This window comes from Vigna umbellata, chromosome 1 (genome assembly GCF_029865625.1).
Source record: "Vigna umbellata cultivar VRB3 chromosome 1, Vumbellata_1.0, whole genome shotgun sequence".
Taxonomy (NCBI): domain Eukaryota; kingdom Viridiplantae; phylum Streptophyta; class Magnoliopsida; order Fabales; family Fabaceae; genus Vigna; species Vigna umbellata.
In genome coordinates, this window is record NC_142165.1 from 95,065,502 (window position 1) to 95,070,974 (window position 5,473).

At 30.8% G+C, this 5,473-nt stretch overlaps 1 non-coding gene across 1 annotated transcript; it reads right to left on the reverse strand.

Moving 5' to 3' along the window:
* Positions 1–400: 400 nt before the first annotated feature.
* TRNAY-GUA (transfer RNA tyrosine (anticodon GUA)) lies at positions 401–493 on the reverse strand. The gene is made up of 2 exons: positions 457–493; positions 401–436 (listed from the first exon to the last, which is right to left on the reverse strand). It is a non-coding gene; the product is annotated as a tRNA-Tyr (tRNA).
* Positions 494–5,473: the final 4,980 nt, after the last annotated feature.

The window sequence follows — 5,473 nt, forward strand, 5'->3', positions numbered from 1 at the left end:
TTCCATGTAGATACTCTTGTATCAAAATATGTCCACATCTGTATGCTGGAATCCAACTATATTATAAGATCAGTTTCCCAGTAATTATTAATCGCTCTTTTAACCCAAATCAAAATACCTCACTTTAACTACTTCTACAAAATCACTTATTTATGATATTAACGGTTCAAGTTTTTTTTTTAATTGTAATAATTGATTCTATGTTATATATATGAAGGATATATATAATCCATTATCAACTATTTTTTTTTTTTTAATTCTAGAAAATGTTTCATCAGAATGAGAGAAATGTTTAAGAAAAAAATATATATATATTATTATGAGTTTTGTTTATTATCAAACACAAAAGTATTGTGTGGAAAACTAATGTAATGGGAAAACTGGAATTTATTTAAAAAAATCCGACCTGCCGGATTCGAACCAGCGACCTAAGGATTACTTTGAGCTATTAACCCACTACAGTCCTCCGCTCTACCAACTGAGCTAAGGTCGGATCATGCTATTTGATTAAGATCTTAAATACATAACAATTTCTAGTTCTTCAATAAAAAATTTGTCAAGTTGAAACAGACCAAATTGTATGATGATCATTCATTCTAAAAGCATTAATATAGAAAGACCCAAACACCAGGAAGCACAATTTCCACAAGTCGTTGATTCTTTCTTTTGTTTTCTTTCCTTTAAGACAATTTATGAAAATATTTAACTTCGTTTCTGCGTATTTCCTATTACAAGAAAAGGAATTGCGAGTAATTATATGTTTGTGTTTGATGATTTACGGATGATTTGTAGGATAGGCAAAATATTTATCTTCGCTATTGAGTGAGGATTTGCAAGTGAAGTCTATCTATGATAGACACTTTTACAAAAAATGTCCATATATTATTTCACACTGCAGGTGCATGAATTTGTAATATTGGTTCTATGGATTGGAACAAAAGATTCTATTGTTTGGTGAACAAATTTCATGGTACGCATATTTTACCTATTCTGCATTATACATATAATAATTATTATTTTTTTAAGTTGTGTGTTATAGTTCATTAACATTTTTTCTTTTTTTTTCTTTAAATTTAATTTAAACTAATTAAATATATATTTTACAATATATATATATATATATATATATATATAATAAAAATAAAAATATTATTAAATAATAATAATAATAATAACATATTACTTTTAAATATCATTTTATATTACTATTATTATTAAAGACAATTTGGTAATTCTCATTTTTTATCTATTAAAATATTTTTTATCTATCAATATCAATCAAATCCTAGACTAATTTTCATAAACTTTAATTTCAAATTCACTCTCATTTATCTCCAAATCCACTCAAACAAACAACATTTAATTTATTCTCAAATTCATCCACTCACTCTCTCCCAATTGAACACACCCTTAGTGATTTCAGTCAATAATCTTTCCATTCTTGTCCAAAAATATGACATTTGTGTTATAAGATAGAAAAATATTCATTCACTAAACTACACTGGGGCTTGCATTGTAGGGAAAAGATAAGAAAATTTTAACTTATGAACTATCAAAATTGAATTTATTTAAGTACAGATGAAATAATTAAGCCTAAATAAATTAAAATTATCATTACTGAAATTAAAAGAGTATCCAAACACATCACATTTTAATAATGAAAGTAAATATTGAGATATACGAATTACCTCAGTTTCTAGTAAATTTAAGTAATGTTATAAACTTTATATTTTTCATTATGATTTTCACTTTGTTTCCCACAACGGCAAACTTTTCTTTGAGTTATAGTTCAAATTGTAAGCAATCTGTGAATCATATCACAAATTATATGTACATCTAAAATCAAGCAATCAAATATTGTGTGAATTCTTTAGAAAATTCCAAACTTCCCAATATTTTTTTTTTCCTTTTTCATATTTCTCCACAACTTTCTCCCCAATCAATATTGGCTTAGATATAAAATGACTTCTTTCTTGTATTTCTATTGAACTCACATCACGTATATTTTCATTTGAATATCATGGTTTTTTCAGACAACTAAGAACTAGCCATATATAATTGAAAATGAGTTAACAATAAATTTTACATCAAGTTTTCATTCACAACCATTCTTGAGAATTTAAGTATTTCTATAGTTTTTCGTTCAATGCTATGTTCATTCAATATACATGAATTATTCAATTTCATAGTAATTAGTCTACTCATTATTTGCTACCATAGCATCAACAATAAAAAAAAAGGTTTTTTCTTTAAAAAAATCTAAATCAGCAAAATATAATAGTAATTAGACTTGTTCATTTCAATTAAAATAAAAACTAAAGGCTATTTAAATACAATACAAGAATATAGAAAGTTAAGAACAAGCACTACATAATTAATTTTTACATAACCATTGCAAGACATAAAACTCAAGTTATATATATATATATATATATATATATATATATATATATATATATAGAGAGAGAGAGAGAGAGAGAGATATTTTATTTAAGTGTTATATCAGCATGCAACATATTAAAATAATGATGCTAATAAAATTTTAAAATTATTGCCGATTTGAATTATTTATTATAGGGTTAAATATGTTTTTAGTCCCTAAACTATTGGCCGTTTCTGGTTTTCGTCCCTCTTCCAAAGTAAGGTACAATTTGGTCCTCATTCTTTAGAAAAACGTTCGTTTTAGTCCTCAAAATTTTGTTTTTAGTCCTCGTTTTAGTCCTCAAAACGTTCGTTTTTTCGACTAAAACGAACGTTTTTTAAAGATTGAGGACTAAATTGTACCTTACTTTGGAAGAGGGACGAAAACCAGAAACGGTCAATAGTTTAGGGACTAAAAACATATTTAACCCTTTATTATATATATGTGTGTATAATTACATATTAGCTTTAGTTATATAAATAAAGTTAAATAGTTTTTTTTAGGTTTTTGAAGGTGTGTGTCGTATTTTAATTAATCCTTACAAGAAATGTCGAAAATAAAAAATAGTATTTCAAAGTAAAATTGGTATCTAATGTTGGTCCTTCGTATAAATTATGTTAATTTGCAGAATTAGTTTGCTAACGTAATACCTTATCATTAACTTAACATGACATTACATATCATAGAAGTAGGGATTCCATTGAAATGTAATTTTTGAATTTTAAATTACTATGTATTTTGAAAATAGTGTTCATACCAAATTTGAATTCTCATTTCAAGTAAACGTTTAAATGTGAACATGTTTATTATTGAATATAATGTCAACTTCCATTTGGAATAATGTTTCCTAAATATGCTAAATAATCGACAGAAGCGCTAGAACTTGCTCCATTCTTCAACTTTCATGTATTAACAATTTTCTACATTAATATTTTCATCACAAATTATCGTGTATATATTAAAGTTTTTAAATTTAACAATATTCACTTCAAAAATCATGTATATCAACTTTCATGTGTCAACAATTTTTTACACATTAATATTTTCATCGCAAATTATCATGTATTTATTAAACTTAACAGTAATCCACTCCAAACATTATATACATCATAACTTTCTTTGTAACATCCCAGATTATATAAAAGCATATAATATAGTAAGTTCACATTTAAATAAAAAAAAAACAGTTAGAGTAGATTGTAAATAAGATAGTTAAGCTTACAGTCATCCTAAAATGGGACATAATTTAAAACTTAAACGCAAATAGAGTATTTCAAAAGGATAGGAATCACAGAGAAATCCTCAAGAACTAAATAATAATTCAAAATACAAGAAATACTAAGAGAATCCTAAGGGGAATAAGCAACAACATCGTCTTCCTCCAAAGCCTGCTCTAGGGGCACCTCATCCGCCTCTGCTCACATCCAAATGGATGATCATTGCAAAAGAAAAGCATACCCAAGCAAACACAAACACACAAGCAAGGGTGAGCTAGATATAAAAATCATGTTATAGCAGTCATAGGCAACATGCAAGTAAAGACAAATACATTACACTACACACACATGACTTGTTGCACTTAAACTTGACTCGTCCGGACTTAGAATGATTGTCGAGCTATGGCGGGTCGTGCACTCGTGGTGGCCTCTACTGCTTTGCAAAGCCATTGCCAATAGGTTTCACCCTACCACACTCATGAGGTTAGTCCGTTATCACTCACCTTGGGCCATACTAGAAGCACCCAAGACTAGGACCTCCTGCTACTACTCACCACATGATTCAATCCTCTCTACTTGAGAATGATTGACCATTGTAGTTCCAGGATAACCCCCAAGACTGAGCTACCATGCAAATCATTCTAAACACTAAGGTCACCACCATGCATCTTCTCCTTGAAGATCATGGAATTACGTCCAATACTATAGGGCACCACCATGTAACCTCCTTAGAGATCCATGGAATTACGTCCATCAACCATACTTGTTACATTCAACCACCAAACATGTTTCATACCATCACATACTATCAGTTCAATAACATTACTACCATCATGTTATGCATTTCAATCATTCCACACAATTGGTTCACCCAAAGCAAGAGCAAAAGAGAAGACTGGACCCAAAAGGGTTCGCACAGCGCACCCCCTAATTTGCCATGCGAATTAACTCGCAGCATGCATCAGACTTTCAACCTCTCGCATAGCGCACCCAGGTCGTTATGTGAGAGCCTAGACAAAGACCATCCCCCCTAAAGCTCTCGTTATGCGCCCCACTTGCCTTTCGAATTAAATGGGCAGTGGTTCCAGACCACCACCAGTCGCATAGCGACAGGATTTGCCAGGTGAATCCATAAACAGAGAGCAGCACCCTCTGGTCATTCGCACAGCGCACCAACTCGCACAACGAATGACTCAAACAGTAAGCACTCTCTATAGGGTCTCACTATGCGAGACAGTTCGCATAGCGACTCTGCATCATCTATAGAACGCAAATTCTGCAGAATCACACACTCACATCGGCCCTTACCATTTCTAGGCCTCTTGGCCAACTTCTAAGACCTCCAATTCGTGTATTAAGCTCAATTACACCTGCCTAGATGATCTTAACCCTTTCTATTACTAATCTAAAGTGATTAAGATAAAGTTTTGTCTTTTAAAACATCAACTTATATACTTAAGGACCCAATTTACATGTTCTAGTCCAGTTTTATGATCCTAACAAGTCACAATTGACTTACCTAAGATGTCCTGACAGCCCAAATGTTCCTAGAACCCCTACTTCCCAAAATCACTACCTCACTTCCTCTCGAGGGATCCAAAACTCTACCAGTTTGCTCAAAACAGTGCATATTGATCTTACCTTCCACTTGAATACCCCTTCAACAGAACACATACATCCAACATACCCAATTTCAGATATCCACTTCATGCAAATAACTACACAGTCACTAATTCCAGCATCACAGATTATAAAGTCAAGTTCATATAATGCATCATACCCAAGCAAATAAAATACCACTCCAAACAGCATACCAAGTCAGAATCATAGCATA